Here is a 19,382-nt window from a genome sequence, read left to right on the forward strand (position 1 = left end):
AGTGATCTTCCTCGATGATTTTTAGCAAACACTGGAATGGTCTAGGCCTCAATAAGGAGAAATGGAACGCTTACTATTTTCTCACTAGTTTTTGTTTTAAGTGTATAATATGATGTAAATGAATGCTTTAGGATAGATTAAATTCGCTGAATAGAATTCTCCAAAGAGGTCATAATAATGCTTTTCGAATAATAAGATTTTTTCAATAAGTGCTTGCTCAAATTAAATTACCTTAATATGAGGATAGTCTTAATTTAGCTTAAGGCCAAGGTAAAATGTTGCCTGTTAAGTACGTTTTTTACATAGTATTTGGATGACCTAGCAAACGATTAAATCGATCGAAAAGCGGTACGTAGCGTCCGCACGCTGCCTCACGGCAAGTTACCTAGCAGCGCCATTAGTCATCAAACCATCCAGCAAGAGAGAGGATAATATTCCACAAGCGTTGGTTTTATTTAACTTCCGTGAGGTTAACTAACTGGCGATGCGGTTTGACAAAAGTTAGACAGTAACTGAACGAACGCAGACATCGTGTGGTGTGTTCAATGGTAACCAAAATAAAGCCGGCATAATTTAGATAAAGGGAAGCGTTGAGTTCTACAGGAACTGACATAACATAGATAAAAAGTTAAAATATCTATCTGTTTAAAATGTGCTGATAAACAAACATCAACAATACCATCATCCCAGCGTGGCATTTATGCGTGCCACTGTCTTATACACGCAAGTTAGAGATGGGTTTTTAGTAAGTTTTTTTTTACTTTTGTTATACGAAGGACCGCTAGGACAGTTCGATGACGTCCTTATTATGAAAGTGAGGCTTTACTGAGTGAGTGCTACAAATTAACGCCATATTTTAAGCCCTCGAAGAAAACCGTATTATCCCCTGTCGTTAGACCTGAACTTTGGCGTACTGTGGGTATTAGGCACCTATTGGAAAATGCTGAAACCGAAAGAAAGTCAGCGAAAATTTGATATATAGATAAAGAAAAACGCTAGTTTTAATAGATGAGTCTCGCTGGGGCAGATTTTCTGCAAAATAAAAGTTACACGTTGTACGGTCATTTGTAGCTATAATTGTGCATACAAATTCCAAAGCACACACGCACACGCGCAAGACATAAATAGAATATTCGGAGAAAATCTAATTTTTTTTCAAACACGCTATTTAATTCCGTTTACCATTTTGGCCCTGATCACATCAGTGAAAACATCATGTTGCTTTTTCAGTTACTATCCAATATACATGGTCATTTCCAATAATGAAGTCATAAAATTAAATAAGGTACATTGATTGATTGATGTCACAATCAGTGTAATAAGCACAGGATTTTTATGGTTCTGCCTTTAGCTAAGGCACTCTATGTGTAACAACAGTGTACGCACTGAGGGAACACAGATCGTCCCCCAGATGTCTTTAATTAAAGTCGTATTGATCGAACTGTAGTATTTCCTAACGTCTAATATTTCTCATTCATATACATTCCTTCGCACAACGTAAAATAGCCAGTTGGCAAGATGATGCCTGCAAAAGATTTCCCGTTAAATCGTAAATATCTCGTTCGCAAGCCAAATTGTAACTAAAATTCTAATAAACTAAAGCTCGTCGCGGACGCCACCTGGCCGCCGACGGAAAACCCACAAAACAGACAGAAGGAGCAATCGGGCAAAGAAGACTCGAAATGCGTAAGCAATTCAAGAACCGATTCCCATTAGAAAAATCGATTTATTGATAACTTTAGGAAGAAGATGGCGACCAGGAAAGACATCAGGAGGACTCACGAAGCAACAGCAACAACGTACTGTCAGTAGCCCTAGCGTACAAAGATTTAAGGAGGGAGAAACAGAAAGTAAACTATGAACGATATGATAAGAACATTTGCAGCGGCAGTGAGGTCCAGTGGGATTCGCAGTTTCCGTGAATCGCTACTACTGCTGCTGCTGCCGCCACCTAGCGTCGTTCAATGCTGACCACAGCGTAGAATTCCAACAATCTGACCGTGACAAGCCCTCGACTTTTATTGCTCAAATTGTTTTATGTTTACGGAACATGGCCGAACATTCGCGCCCCATCTAATGACCTTTCTAGACTAACCTTTATAGGCCTGTCGTCGCTGTAGCTAATAGAGCTTCTCCTACCGTGTCGATGACAGCAGCGGGAGTAACGACTCGAAGGCAACATTCATCAGATGTTATTATTGCTTTCTGTTGTTTGTACGCGTGAAATCTCAGCTGAGATCAGGAGCGACTGTTAACAATACTCTTCGCCGAGAGCCGTTGGCGACGGCTGAACTAATGGGAATGTCCGAAAGTGGCCGCAAGTTTCCTTATTTCATGGTTCTTGTTTTGCTCTTAACTTTGCTGGCTGACAATTGATGGCAGTCATCGTTGTTTTGATCCTACACTCGATATCTGTATATAGATACTGACACTGGATGTAATAAATGGTTGTCGGTGATGACTGCGATTAGCGGCTAGTCCATCAATAAGTTGAGTGAAAAACATCGGGGAGCTGTGACGTTGTTCGAACGTCGAATATAGAAACGTGAGCAGTACAGTGTAGTATCTCGTTAAGCCCCAGCTGAAAATAAATTTCACAAAATCCATCTAGTTATATAGGCGTATGATATGACTAACAATATACTATAGTCGTCTTCCTATGGAGCTACTTAGCACATGAAGGAACTAATCTATTTTAGAGTGGTTTCTTATAGTTCAATTTTGCCAACTGGAACTTTTATGGCTTTGGCCGATAGTGATAATCTCTTAGTTTTAAAATGAAGACTAACTTGTACAAGGTAGCCTCTCTGAATCTGTTGGTTATCGTTGCTGTTATAGGCGAAGAAAAGAATAACTTGCTGGATTGAATGCTTTTTCTGAAGAACTAAGCTATTACGTCATGTTTGTTATTTTCAAGTTCAGCTTTTGATTCTGATTGTTCACAGGTAATCACTATTCTCTGGTTAACAACGCTTGAAGACAATTGACTTTATTATGAGCAAAACGACAGTGTATTTAGGTAGATGACTGGAACCGTCTTAGAGAAAAGAAAGAAAAGCAACACATATGCGATAATACGATAACGGAAATGTAACGAAACGAGGGACCATTCAATATGTGCCTCACCTGCTTGACTAGATATGAAAACAGATAACTTCATTCATTCGGATGGAATCACTGAGGGGCATTATGCCTAGCAAGACATAGCTTTTATCCAATGACGGTACTTTTAACTCAATGTATGGTTTGATATCTAAAAAAGCATTTAACTGAGCGACAAATAAGCTCACGATGTCTGTCGTTCTGCTTCAATAGACTAGTACAGCCACCCTAAGCCCTCTTCCGAAATTTCCGAGTCCTGCATGAAGTAATATTAAGATTAAATTCAAAATTATACCGGGAATCTCGTCGGCTTTCTCGGCTTGAACCTGCCACGAATTAGATGGGATTAACTGAGCACGATTTTTAATAAGATCACGTCAGAGCACGTTCGTTGGTTGGAACACGAATTAATTTATTATCGTATATTAATAAATTTTTAGTTGCATCTCTATCGAAGCATGGAGAGTGATCTACAAGTAGATCAACTGATCAATCAGCATTATGTCGAGAACTGCTCTACATTAATCGCCAGTAGTAATATAACGATGTCTTATCGTATTGTCTAATGAGCAAGTAAAAATTATACTTGCGAATTTATGAGCGATCAAAAAAAGAGCTTCACTTGTTTCTTAAAAATGAAAAGTAAAAAACTTACACAGAGCTACTTGTGGCCACTTCCGGTCTCGCGCTGCTCATCATGAACAGAATCTATGTAATTTGCCGAGCCTGTTTCGCTGCGCCTGAATTTTCGGAATTTTTTGGACCTTATGACTGTGGAGATTTACGATAAGCCCATATGTCGCAATGGGCGACCGCCGGACCAATATTACTGATGGACAGTTAAAGCTTGTTATTAGGACGAGATATAAAGAAAAGCTGTAGATTTTTTTCTATTGTATGCTGGGTTCTTTCCAAGTTCGCACTTAATTTAGATACAAGAACAACTAGTCAGCCTGGAACAAAAATGTAATGAGAGCGGCTCTTTGGAATCCACTGCAGAGGACGCTGCCCAGGGAAAGGACCTGAAGAAGGCTGCATCGTTTAGGGCCGAAATTCATCTGCAATCCGCAGGCGCATTCAGCGGTGTTTTAGACCCAATGATGGTTCTAATTCTATTAGGGGACCAGTTACCGAAACAGCAGATACCGACAATGCTGGAACAGCGCATACTGACTTTAACGGGTTTTCTACGTATCAGTGACAACTTGGCCCTGACTTCGATGTTCTGAATGACCTAGATATCATTAACGCTGACAGCTCGCTAGCTAATGTCGAGTACTATTTACAGAAACTGGTAAAAAAAGCGGAATAAGACATTCGAGGAAATTTCTAGCTCTGTTTGCAGGGAATACAAAAGTGCCATCTGTGAGGTCCAACCTTTGACGTCACTTTGAGACTAGCCCAGGCCTTAAGCCGTTTTTGGCCGCTATTGGTCCAGTTTAGAAATCTCGTGGTGAGGTCGAAGAAGCCCACCTCAGTTGTCAGATTACAATATTCTGGAAGATACAATATTCTATACCATCTATAACCAAAACCTAGTCCATAGGCAGCAGTGCGCGTAGCGATCAAAACTTTTCGCCATCATGCAGTAGTCAGAGACACAAAATAACTGGGCTTTCACAATAGGCGACAACGAACTTTCTGATTGTATATATATATACATTGATTTTAATTGATTTTAAACCCACGTTGGAAATAGTTACTTAGGACAACTACTCAGAGGAAATCAGTATACCGTATCAAATTGTTTCTGAGAAGGAACATTTGGATACGAGTGAATAACAACATTTGCTCTTTTTTCCCAAGTCGCGTCAGGCCAACCGCATGAGGGCAGTTCTTGGTCCTTATACGTACTTACTGAAACACCTTACGCCTACGAATGTATACGTATACATTCGTAGGCGTAAGGTGTTTCAGGTACACTAGGTACGTGAAAATGTGCGCAACAATCAATGTGCTGTGAACGGTTGCTTTACAAGAGTTGTCGTAACTTTTTTTTGAAAATGGTATTTTGATCTTGAGCCTAAGTTATCTTTGCCATATCTCGTTTGGGGCATAGAAATTCACAAAAGCCTTAAGGAAACGTTACCTAAACCAAGTTTATGATGATGTATCTAGTTGTGCCTACAGCCATTTCTCTGAAGTGTAGTGCTCCTATAACCGAAGTTACAGCCACTGCCACACGAAAACCTAACTTATGTGGATAATAAGAACGTTTATTTTTAAGAATCCTAAATTATACACACAACTGTATAAGCAAAACACTCTTCCTATCGTACTACACGCTTCATCAGCGCGAAACACAGACCTATGCAGAGGTGCAGAGCTATGATTTTGAAGACAGAAAAAGGTTCATGTGATAAATGTGCTATCGTTGTAAAACGCCGACCAGCACATATAAGCATGAGGTAGCCCGTGAGGGAATAACCACACAACACAGCGATGCTTAATTAAGTAAACCTGCTTATATGATGGTCAAGCTGTGGCGAGCGCTTTTTTGATAGGGCTCAGAAGTGGTGAAAGCATTTAAACAACACAAGCGACTATAATTAGGTCGAGGCGCAGGAGTCGACTCCTTGTTTACGCAGAATACTAGCCGCATTGCCTGCCATCATCTTTAGCTGGTTTTCTTACCCTATCACTGGGAAATAAAAGACCACATTGTAGCAGAAAAACCACTTTACTATGTTACTAGCAATCTTTTCACTCGGATAGTCCAATCATTTGTATAAGCAAGACGGATAACCAACAATGTTTAGCGATTTGCAGGGCGAAGCCTCATTCATGATACTGATATGTCAAGCTGAACCAATGTGTGATGTTTTGTAGATTTTCCACGCTTTTTTTTCTTAGAGAAACTTCATTCAGTTTCCTCGTTGTGAATTTCCCATTCTACCGGAGGAGACGACGCCATGAAAAACAATTTGTTTGAAACAATTTGAAAAAAAGTTTGCAGTAGGTTCGTCTCTGTTGGAATAAAACAACTCTCCTTTATTTTATGCTAACCGAGATTTTGTTCACTGAGCACTGATTAGTAACCGTGATCAATTCGCGATTCATGGCGGTACGGACAGTCGCGACCTGCTTCAACATACTTGAAAGTTTATTCAATTTACTATGACGTAATATTATCATAGGCGTGTTGAAGAAAAAACACTAAGTTTAACAGCATCTATTTAAAGTAATGCCTCACGTAACGTAAAATATTAAGTGTAATTGAAAAAAAAAAAGCATTTGAAATAGGTCTTATCTTTTTATTTCTCTACGTCCATGCTTTTGTGTTTTCGTTCGCCATTCTTTACGCCCGAGCGTCTGAGTCGTTTATCGTTAATTAAAACGTCCATCGTAGTTGCAAACTCGAAGGCTCATTATATAAATGTATTCAAGAACATACACACAGAATGATAAACGCACAGTGCACGATACGTCTGTGTAAAAAAGGTAGAACTACTACACATAGAGGACATTACTGGTTACGATCTAAGTAACATTCGTATGAGCTATAAGTTTTCAGCCAGTTTTGCTTGGGGATTTTTGTCGGGGCTTTGGTTTGTTCTCTTTTGGGGGCTTTGGAAATGTTCTCAAACTCGAAATGAGACATGGATCTACACGGGAGGAACAAAGGTTGATTTTCTTTCGGGGAACGAAAGACTCAATCAAGACCACGAAGACCTCCAAAGATGAACCAACTTCCACGCAAGCGCATTTGACTCAAGTTTTAAAATGATACAGTCAACGTTATTTGGGCTTTGGGACCTTGGTTCTACCAATATTGGGTTATGTCCGACACTTACCAGGTCCGGATTCCAGTTGAACTATGTGAAATGTAACAGGTATAGATATTCATTTTATGAACATATTTTTAAGTACAATATCGAATCAATGTGCATGGGTTCAACCAGATTAGAACCTGAGACCGCCTGGGACCAAATTTCTGGCTATACCAGTTACCCCTTTACGTGGCTAAGTTTGGACATACGAAAAGCACACACTCGAAAATATATTTAACGTAATTTTTTTGCGGTAAGCTTCAGGTATATATGTTTAGTTGTCAAGATCCAACTTATGGGCTCCTTTATTTGAAAACTTGCAAGTTACTTCCTCGACAAGCGATCCTGACTACTTTCTACATACTGTGAAATGAAGTCTACTGTTCCCTGTGAATAATTGCAGTATACGGTACGTTTATGTTTAAGTTAGATTCGATATGCCACGTTGACTCAAACTGACCTTAGTAAATTCATTAACATTGCCCTTACCTAGCAACATAGTGAAGTTCATTGTGGACAAGTGGCCAAGTGGCCAAATTTGGCCACAAAACACCCATGTCGACTAAGTAAAAGATGTCGATTTTTTTATAGCCATTCCATATACTAAGTAAATTATATACAAAACCCTTTGCTCGAACAAAAGGAGCAATACACGCGCAGATCTGTGACCTGTAAATAGATATTTATATACAATTCGGAATGCCTCAAGTCGGATACTTCTTTAAGACGCTGAAGGCCATTCTATGTTTAGTATCGCAGTATAACATATCAAGCTTCATATAGTAAGCTGTCATAAATGTATATGTTTTAAGTGTCGGATGCCACCTGACAAAGACGGGAAGATGATTTTGACTGATAGGTTATTGCAGTGACCCAACTATTTGGCTAACATTGATTCAAAATAGAATTGAATAAGCTTGGGCAATGAAAACGCGAGACTTCAACTCAGTGCTCAACCGATATTTATGACGATACATACTTCAACCAATACCAAACATCATTTGAATGAGACTAAGACGTTGAAGACTATCGCAGAAACTTTATAAGTTAGCCTTTCTCCCGTAAGTCCGTGAGCTCTTTATTACATACATGTAGTATCTTGACAGCTGGCTGACGCTAAGTTCAATAGTTCAACAATTAAACGTTGCCACACAAAAAATGGTTCAGTTTATTATTTCTTTTATCCCTAGATGTTAGTTTGAGTGAAAATGAATTCCAGTAAAAAAAAAAACTTTGAAATTGTGTCTACGTATATAGCGTCCCAAGCTGAAATGATCGATTGTATCCGTTGTGCGTCATATGTTCTTTAGTTGTGTAACGCTAGCATTTTTATGTTGTCTAGGAAAAACAACAAAAATATTCCAATATTTATGTCTTAACTTGATGGTGATAGGCGTTTTCTGTTTTCTACCCATTGCATTACATTGTATCGACGATACATGAACAGGTAGAGAATGTGTATAGAGGTAGAAGTAGACTGCGGGGGGCATGTTCGTTTCAATTGGGCAAATTTATTAGCTTCGAGATAGACTTTTATTATTTGAAATTGTCGAATACTACCTTCCAGTGTTTGCCGTTAAAAAATACTTGGGCGGGGCTAATATTCAGGTAGAGGAACACTGGAGGCTGGTAGAGTGCAGTTTACAATAAAGACTCTAGCAAGGTAAAACACCTGGCTTCCCGGTGGGTTTTGCCCGACCGCGTGCCAAATATATCTTTTTAATTTTACGCACATTTCTGCCCTTATTTACCCTGCGTTATGGAAGACTGAATTATTGATCGTAATTATCTCTTACGATCAGATAGAGCTGTCGCTTTGTCTTGAGCCTGGATGAAACGCAAAAGAGTCGCGTACCAGAAAGAGGTCTGGCAGAAGTAGTGAGCCTCCCAATGCATATTCGGACTCCAATTTTGTAGGTCAGCTTTTAACCCGGATATATACAACTTCGGTGGTAAACAACCATAATTTTCTACAGGTAAAATAGAATATTATAGAACAGTTGTCCCAAGCGAAAATGAAGTGAGCAGGACAAACATTAATAGATTTCAGTTCAAAGCAATAGCGTACCTTCTAAGTTGAAGAGTTTGTTTGTAAATATCTGTTGCAAGATGACTTTAGCGGAACTTCATTTTGTTGATATTCAAAGGCGATAGGCCATCTTGTAATGATTGACTTGGATGAGCATGCTGCTGTCAGGCTCCTCAAGACAAATACCAACTGAATTCGTTCATTCTGCCATACTCACGTGGAAAAAAAGTGCAATCAAAGAAAAAGATCTCTATGGCTTGCTAAATTATCGATTAGTAACACAGCAGCAGATTACCACCTATGAACACTACCTGCTGCTACCAACCAGTAATATCACTCAATTAAATAGGAACGCATATAAAAACTGTTATCTTTAAATTGTTTAACTACTTTTAGATCACAACATCAACTGGGGCCGAAAGTATTTGATGGTCCTTTTTCTTTTTGAGTTGACATTTGATAAAAAAAAACAAACAAAAGAATGCAAATGACTTCTGCGAAAAACCCAGTTGGGACATTTAAGACGCTTAACCAACAGATATCAGCGGTTATTGGATTGATAATATAGACGCCGCTGGGCTAAGCAAGGGCTCATACGATGTTAAGTTGATTAGAGGTATGTGGAGCACGAATTCCATATTGAAACAGGGCGTCATTCTCATCGAATATTTATAACTGTTACTGTCTATTCTATATTCGTTCTATTGATAATTACCCTTAATATAGAACATAGATAATTGTTCGTAGCGAGGTGTATGATGCGCTAGATTTGAATATGTGAGGTAGAGGACTTCAATAGATCTCTTGAATGAGTACCTAAACCTGTGCTTTGCTGTAGTAACAGGTTTGTTATGCAACACAGTTCCTCACTTGAATAATTAGGACAGGAACACCTATCGTTTCACAGACGCTATATAACGTCACTGATAAATACTGCCCAAATCCTAATCGACAAAGTCGGCTCATTTCCCTTTTTACAATCTTATATCGATCAAAATAAGAAGTCATAAAAAGATAGAAATTACCAAATTGTGTGTTTTATTAGGCCTAGTAAAAAGTTCCCGTTGACACCGACAGATAACGCTAACATTGTATCGGCTAAGCGTACTTCCTTGAAACTTCCCTGTATGACGGTTTCGATCGTTGGGCGTGTGCTCGTGTGACGTTGACGTCTATTGAGATGTTATGGTTAGAAGTAGTGATTCGGTGCATCGGATCATCGAGTTCGAAAAAGGAGGATATCCGACAAAAAAACACTTATCGCTATTTGCTAGTTGGAAAACACTGCCGAGGCAATAGAAATGGTCTGCGGAGCCAGAGCTGAACGTGCAGCAAGCATTACTGCTTGCCAGATTTGGCTTACTCATTTCAGAGTCGGAGATTTCAACTAAAGTGACAAATCGCGCTCCGAGCAGCCATAAGCAGCGAACGAGGACGAAACGCAGGCACCCGTTAAGCGAAATGCAGCGCAGGCGACATGAGAACTCCTTCTTTGCACAGCTAAAAATTGACTAGATGACGGTTGTCAATCATTTGCAACGTCACCTCATGGACTCATTGGTAACGACAAGAGCAAGTCTGACAGTATGTTTCTCGTTGTTTGCAGAACAGAACAGAAGAAGTCATTTCTACACAAGGTTGTTCATGGCAAACCCTATCCAGACTGATCTTTTGCGATACCTCCGGGTGCAAACCAGAATGAGTAAGTCTTCCTACTTCGATGCCACAAAAATGTGCATGCTTAAAAGATGTATTTATACATATTGTAGGATGAGAAAAGAGTATCATACTATGGGCTCTTCGAAGCCCATTAAAAAACTAGAGGAGGCCGTCGTCTTGAAATCGACAAATAAAAAGCCTAGGACCGACAAAGGGCAATATGTCTAGGCGTATAAAAGTAACATTGTTGCATGACAACGCTACACCGCAGTAAGTATTGATCAACCAGCGACCGCTAACTGATCGCCAGTAGGAAACTTCATCTGATTATCGTTTGTTTCAGTCAATGTAGCATAACCAGGAAGGCCAACACTTTAAAACAAAGATCGAAGTCCACAAGTGAATTGACGAATACATGGCGCCAAGAAGGAAGTCTTTCTTCGCGGGATTCATCAGCTCTCAGAAAGTTAAGCGAAATGCGTAGGAAACTAAAAATACCACATTTCGATAAGTTACAATAGGTTGTATTAGGTTACAATAAGTTTATAATAAACAAATAAATAACAACAAACAAATAAGAACTTTTTCACTCAACTACCTCAATCAAAGCTTCGCCATTTCTCAAAGGACCCACAAAAACTGACGGCATGACTGAATTTGTATGAATTGTGCTTGATGAAGATGCTCGGATGTTCCCCTTGACAAAACTCGGCCCGAATCGATTTTAGGGAACAAGGAAGTTAGAAACCCTCTGAGATGATTAAAGCCCGTGTCTTCCTACCTTAATCTGTTTGTTGTTTTTTTTTTTGTAAGCAATATTTTTAATAATACTTATTGCGTTTCGTACTATATAGTCTTTATTCAGTGTAAATATTATTTGTGTTGCCATAAGTCACAAGGTGAAAGCATACTTTGGCAGGTAAAACCCAAGCAAATTCATCTATAAAGGGTAGTTTAAAAATATCACTACAGCAAAAAACAATGACCCAACACTTGCGACGCGTATTGCTAAACTAAACAGAGTATTAATTCTACGTACATCTAATCGAGGGATTTCAATAGCATTCAAGCCACACTTGTAATATAACTTGATATCTAATTTAACATTCATAATCTAACAGCGCGTGGTATCCAATGCGTTTATTTGTATTTCTAGCTCACCTTGGATTCAGGTAGCAGCTGACTAGCCTCAGGATAACTATACTGTGAGATTCCTAAACTACTGATAATAGACTCTTCTTCGTGCGAGCCGTAACTGTCCCTTCCTGGTCGCTTATTAAAAATTGTCATAGGATTTTGGGTATTCGAAATGTCATCTATGTGATAGGTGCACATGGCGACGATGATAGCTGAGCAATGCGCTCGGATCGTTCAGATAAGTTGGCCTTCTCCTTTGCATACGAACTAATTAGTCTCCCTAAGAAACGCACACCGGACACCGGTAAGCGATACATTAGCTAGATGCCGTGGTCAGACGTTTCTGTTCCTGTTCCCGCTATAGCCACCGCTATTGCTTTTGATAACAAAGCGCTTTCAGAGCTACAAAAGCCGTGTCAGCTTCAGTAGTTGGCATAAAAAAGTAGAGTTCAGGGGGAGAAAGGTGCACAATAATAACACGTCAACGATCTATTTCTAGCGGCAGTGCTGACGCACGGACTTCACGTCGTGTCATCTTCGCTGGAGTCCCATACCACCATTAACACTCTCACTCTCTCACCTACCACAGGCGCAAACACACACAGCCGCCATAACTCTCTTCGACCCACCCAGAAAAGACATTGTGATTCATGAGTGAGGTTAGATGAGTCACGCTTTAACGTGCCGTGCGCCGCCCGCGAAACTAAACGAGCACTGTTAGCAAAGCTATTGGCTTTTTTTCTTTTTCGAATAAACGGCTTTCATATATTTCAGGTTGTGTGAATCGCGCTGGGTTTGCATCAGTGCGCGCTATATTTTACAATTTTAGTACGATAAAAGCCCAAATTCTGCTCAGGCCTATGAGAAAATTTGTACTACTCATAATCAGTATATACCATCGAAAGAAACGTCTCAAAGATGGATCTGTTATAGATATTTTGTTATGTTTCGATAATAAACATGCTCATCGTCATAATTACAGAAAATATCAATGAAATCAGTTAAGCAAAATCAACGCGTGGGTAAACATCCATCGTCAAACGGTTTTCCACTATTTTTATAAAGCTGACTTTGAAAAAAAAAGAAGAAGTTGGAGTTCAGATACTGGACGCAATAGATTTGTTCAAATTTTTCGAAATACAGCCAAATCGAGTAGTGGTTCGTAGAGCGGTTGATCAGGAGTGGATCAGGAGTACATGCCAGAATAATAAAATGTCAATAAGAAAAGAATAAAAAAATGTGATCCACAATCCGTGACAAAATACAAATTGACATCGTTAATTAGATAATTAGATAGAATTAATCGTTGCTACCCGCCTACAGAACAACCTTTATCGTTAACAACTAACGAAATTATAATAAGCCACGAAAAAAATCGACTGGAACTAACGAACGGGGAAGACGTCGTTTTTTTATCATGACGATGCCGAACTTCATCTTTAACTAGCCGGCAAAAAGGGAGAAAACATTGATGGGAAATTTGAATGCACCTGCTCTACAGCCCTGACCTTGCATCAGGAAGCTATTATTCATTTCAGTCTATGCAAAACTCCCTTATTGATAATGTCATTTCAGTATAGATGGGTAGCGAGATCACTTGTCATAGATTTTCGTGACTGGGCTGTGACCTTATCAAAAGACGCCGTATCAAGTTTATTGATAATAATTCTGGCTTTACTGTAATCGGCAAAATAAAATATATAGTGAATAGTTGGTTCATCCACTAGTGCATACAAAGAACTGGTCTGTTTCTGGAGATACAGCCATGGGTTATGGATCATTATTCTAGATAGAACATAACAATCTATAAGTTATTCAGCTACTCTTCGAATAAAACCTTCATCTCAAGTTTTCAAATTCTATTAAATGATAGAAGTGAAATAGGGAGAAGCAATACGGCAAGGATGCAAACAACGACAGCGTCCATGAAATTCTATGTCGAATGGTTAGCTCAGCCGCTTACAAGTAAAAAGGGGCCATATGACATAGCTTGGGTATTACTGTTAGAGACTTGTTATGGTCTGGGTTCGATCCCGGGCATAGAGAGTTTCGTGCTGGGAGCCAGCCGTATGATGGAACTAAGTAAGGATGACTTTACGTTTCCCGATGTCAGTTATTAAAGAGCCCCCGAGCACAAGTAACGCTAATTCGATATGGTGGCAATTTCATGTGACGAACTTCTCGTGTTACGGCGCCGCGTAGGTTTCATCATTTTGAAGCGTTATTTCCAATAGTTTTTTCGATAAACGCTTGAAACACTTTCTAGCAATAAACACTCATGCGCAATGGCCGATTGAATGGGTCAAGCATGGTCAAAAATGTTTATCCTTTCGTAGGTCATAATGTATCACTGATGACAATTATTTTTTTTCCTCTAGCTTACAACAGCAATGAACACCTTTAGATTCGTGACTTGTCACAGATAGGTGGTAATGTTACGGTATTATTGAGATGTTTTACACCGTTTTTTTCATGCGTGCTCCAACCTGTTCGTTCGATCAGTAGCTCATCGGGAACAAAGCCTGGTAAGCGCTTTGTGCGTCCACGAAATCTATGATTCTCCAATTTATTTTATGCCGGTTATATGGGCTCTAATATTATAAAAAAGAATATTATAGTTATTGAGGATAGGGCGTCTTAGTTAGTTCTATCTTGGCTCTATCCTCGAACTGGCTTTTCTTTAGTTAATCCAAGAACCTAATGTACCTTGTATATATATATATATATATAGTTCCAACGTGTATTTATTCTGCTTGGCTTACTTAGCATCAAATGCAATATAGTGGACTCTAATTCTAGGGACTATCTACCACTATTCTTTTACTATGCAATATTTATGACATTTTATCTATAGCTTTATTCCGTCTGCATATCAACTTAACGGGGTACGAGAGTCACTTTGAACACTTAGCGAAAACAAGTTCGACATCATGTCCACATTTGAACGATTTTTCTTCTAAATAGTTGTTGAAAAGAGGAAGAGAGAAATAGGCCTCGTCCGAGCCAGGACCGATGTCCACAACTGTAGCTCTGCAATTTTGGCTTGCGTGGTGTGAAATCAATCATTGTCGTGCTATAGAAGTTCATCATCTCTTCTCATAAATGTTTACTGTCTGATACGGAGTTCGATCATAGTAACTTTCAATTATTGGTAATGCATTTCAGTCATTATCAATAAATCAAAAAGCATGAAGCTTTAGCGGATAATAACGACATCGCCTTACTACACGTACACCACAAATTTCTACAGCTCAGCATTTGCTCCACAATGATTTCCCGCCAATTCATTTACATCCACAGGACTGTCTGTAATTATTACATAAGATTAATTTTTCAAGTTACGATTCGACGAACAGGTGGATCACTGTTATAGCAAAAAGAAGTTAGCATTTCTACGTGTGCTTTTTTGATCCATGTTGAAATCATGCGACAATCGTTTATTTTTTTTTTACCTCACTACGTTGGCCTAGGTGAACAAGTAGTCCAGGTTCAAATCCGGGCACAGACTCATGGGTCGTTCCACACTAGCTGGAGCCTGTCGTCTGATTGAATGCCTGCCTAACGGTGATACTACACGTAAAACTCGAAAAATAGAGGTGAACAGATGCAGTATTTTTAAACTTACCTAACTTGAGTGTTAACACCCAGGTACTTTCCGATGGGCCAATTTTCACCGCGACTCTCACCGTTTCGCCTAAGGGAATCTTCCTTTAGACTCAAAATGTTCAAGTTGGAAGTGTTTGTTCCGAAATATTCGAAATCAACGGTTTACGGTGCCTGCAGTAGTAAGGCCTTCAGTAAATACAAAGTAAGTCTGTCTACAGATACGAAGTGTCCGCTGCCATCGTTTCAAGATGAAGCCTATATTTCTAAAGCAACGCGCCTGTTAAAAAGGCCCGAGGAACAATAACCGATGAAGGGCTAAGATTTTTAGAATTGAATGCAAGTGCACATCGGAGACAGAGCAAGTCAGAAAATATCGTACCGTCTTTAAATAAAGGCCATCGTTAAATAAAACAAAGGCGTTTGTGGCATTACCGAATAGCATCTAACACAACAGAGAAATCCTAAGATCATGCGTTGTATATAATGTGTATAATTTGGTGTAACGGGACAAAGCGTTTGAACATATATTTCCATCGGCAATCGCGTCACTCTTCTCGTAACTGCCCAATATGGGTGTATTTATTTATGCTTGACGCAACACTGTAAAATATGGTGGTTATACGGTGGTCTAATTATATATTGATTTGTCCAATGAACTGTGAATCAGGAATGCATTTATATGTGCCAATGATGATCGGAGCTTTTTCTATTAAATTTAAATAAAACGGAAGATATATCATTGTATCTGCGTCTTAAAAATAATTTCGGGGCATTATTTATCATGCGTTTAAGAATGTGCTTGCCGAATCCGCGCAGTACGGGCCACGCGTATCTTAAACTAAGCTAATTGAAGCTCTTTGAAGAGGCAAGCCTCATATTGCTCTGCCCTCTCGCAGAAAGTACAGTGTATGAATGGATCACTGGAGGAGTTCTGTTCCCAATTTTTATACTTGTTACATGTTTCACTACGATTGCACAAAAAATCTTCACTCAAATTTAAGCTATGAGCAATTTTTTAATTGAGAAATCAATTCTCTGATATCAAACAACTTTGCCCACTCAATATATTGTCCCGAAAAGGTCTTTTTTTTTTCTTTTTTCGTTTTTCAAGAAATAACCTCACAGTCGTTTTTCTACTCGGTAGGGGTGAACTTCCAACTATTCAAGGGGGTAAATTTTCAATTAGATTTTAGCTAAATTGCAAGTTCTGAAATCCCATTGAAAAGACCACACAAATTCGGGCTATCCAAACCCTATGTAATAGGGTACATCTCGCGCACTTTAAAAGCATGTCAATTTTTATTGTTACTAGTAGTTGGCAAACGGACAAAGGCTTTGGATGGGAAAGCCAGATATAGCTGGCTAATGTCTTGCTATCAACATAAGCTCATATGATTAAATGAAAAAAAATGATACTAATCCATAGTATTATTTTTATTATTTTTTAGTATTAACTTTTACCTAGAAGGTTATTATAACTATGCCTAATACTTTTTCTACAGATTACGTCAAATGGGCCGTTTCCCTAAATGACGCTAAAGACAACTTGTATTTAAGAAATTCTATTTTATTGTACTGATCAAAGAGGGGTTGTTGAGAAAGTCTAGGTTGAGATACTTCTATTATGTGTCTAAAGATTATACACGCTTTGCAGTAATCTGTGTAAACGTAACGAAGAGGGTAAATCACGCTACGTCAATACGTTTTAACAATAACGCTTCCCCAAGCGTACCATCATTTCACAAAACACAACATCGTATAATGTTGCTTTATGCACAGTGTTCTTACACTCACTCTTCCCCAATGTGACTGATGTAAAGAACGCGTTTTACTTGTAGAGCTTACCGTCCCCCTGATCGAAGATTATAACAAAATCATATTCGTATTTCAATGTGTGACCCAGTGAATAAGAATACTGCGTACGTAGCAATTTGTATGTATATTCAATATAGTAAAGCAACTTCTTACTATTTATCAGAGCCTATTGTTCGACAAGACGTATCCGTCGTACTGAGTGTACACAACAACAAGTGTAAGACAAATAATTATATAACATCTGTCGGCTTTTATCTAATATCGTTTATAGCTCGCGCCCTACGTTACCGATTCTCGCTAATAATTTGTTGTCTGTATATATATATATATATATACATATATAAAACTTGTCATCTAGTCAAGCAAGCCTTTGACATCTAAGACAGAAGCATAACAATTATTCTGAAAAAAAAAATCTTTTCACACAGAATATTCAATATTATTGCCCGCTTTGTTATTATTGTTGTTCTTTTTAACGTAAACAGTCCCGATCTAACGGAACGGCGGAAGCTGTAAACATAGAGGGCTACTACAGGGCAGCTAAGTGGAGGTTCAAGGACTAGAATGCCTATTTTACTTAATATTTTCTATTTTTAGTGCTGTTACTCTATTTAACAACGATTAATACAACTTGTGTAATCGCGAAAGTTTTAGTGGAAATTTCATAAAGGCCTAACAACAGTGGATTTCTTTAGTTTTTTTTGCACGAATAGGCTTACAGCCTTCCTCGAAGATCACTATGGTCCTCGTTTTCTGTGCACATTTTTACTACTTTGTCATTTTATCTTGGCTTTTCAGTTCATGTTATGTGCTTTCTTCAACCACCTACTTCAGTTGGGTGGTATACCTTTTTACGCTGAAGAATGCTAGTGTTCAACTTCTTCGACCGCGGCCTCAATAAATGAATAAATACAAGTGTTTATAAACATTTTTTCCAGAAATATTTGTCACATTTCGAAACATTAGAAAAGAAAATATCCTTCTTTCTAGTTATTTATGCACGTATCGAAGTCGAGGTATCCTAAAATTGAACATGTACGCTGATGACAAAATGGCGTACGCGTGTCCAAAAAAACACCTCAGTCGAACCGTTCGGATAACTTACTATAGTACACTTAACTTAATCTCTTACTTCAATCAAATTTCAATGAGCTGCGACCTCTGGACATCATTATCTAGAGAGATTTTTGGCTATGGCCCGTTACACTAACTTTAGCCATCCTCATGTAATGTAACTGGTTCCACCATATTGTTCTAACCTGTCATCACCTGCGGACAACACGGTCAGCTAGACCAATATGCTGTTTCAACGTACGGATGCATATATAGTGGATTCAAGCATCCGGGAACAATCACTGTCTCTGCGCATACTATTATCTTGAGCAATTTATTCAGAGGTTGTTTGTTTAGCTTTGCAGTCATGGATGGTCATTTCCGTCCGTTCATTTTCCCGTAGTTACGTAGCACGTAGCAAAACGACCTAATAGTCGTACACGGTTAACTTTCACGTAGCTCAACATTGACCTCTGAGTTAATTATCATTTTGTCCAATCTTTGTATCCCACTTCGAACGGAACTCTTTAGTTGGGTCTTCATCAGAAGAAAGATTAGATTAACGGTAAATCCTTGATATTGTTGCTGTTAAGAACAACAGAGGCTTTGGCAGACAAAGATGTCTGAATACCTATATGAAAATTGAACGAATTAATTTGCGCTAACACCTAGCAAAGGACTTCTAGGCCTTGAGGGTTGATCATTTAGGCTTTCAACACACCCACGCCTGACGATCAGGCTTGCCCTGCTACCAGCACGAAACTATAGTGCTTGCCCTTTACAGGTGTAAACATGGACTAATGAATTTTGGTCAGGTAGCGACCGCGATTCTAAGTACGCACAACTATAGTTTTCAATTAAATTTGTCATACCTGGTATTAAATACAAAGTAAACCTTAAATCATAAGAAACCTTAGCTTATCTCAGTCGGGTTTAGCTAATGATCTTCTATACATGCTAGCATACTTGCCTTGCGTAAGTAAAATAGAAGTAAAGATGCCGTCTAGCTCTTTGCCATTGCGGCACTTCAACTTAATTACACAATATGTACATATGTATATCGTGCGATACTAATTTATAACCGCTAAGTTATAAACATAAGCTCCTCTAATAACATTACAGTAACTTAATAGCACCATTGACCCATCAAGTCCAGTTTTAAAGTAATATAGCTAAATGAAGAACGAGCGAGGAGAATGCATTACTATGGA

This window comes from Varroa destructor, unplaced genomic scaffold, assembly GCF_002443255.2.
Source record: "Varroa destructor unplaced genomic scaffold, Vdes_3.0 BEIS01000005.1, whole genome shotgun sequence".
Classification (NCBI taxonomy): domain Eukaryota; kingdom Metazoa; phylum Arthropoda; class Arachnida; order Mesostigmata; family Varroidae; genus Varroa; species Varroa destructor.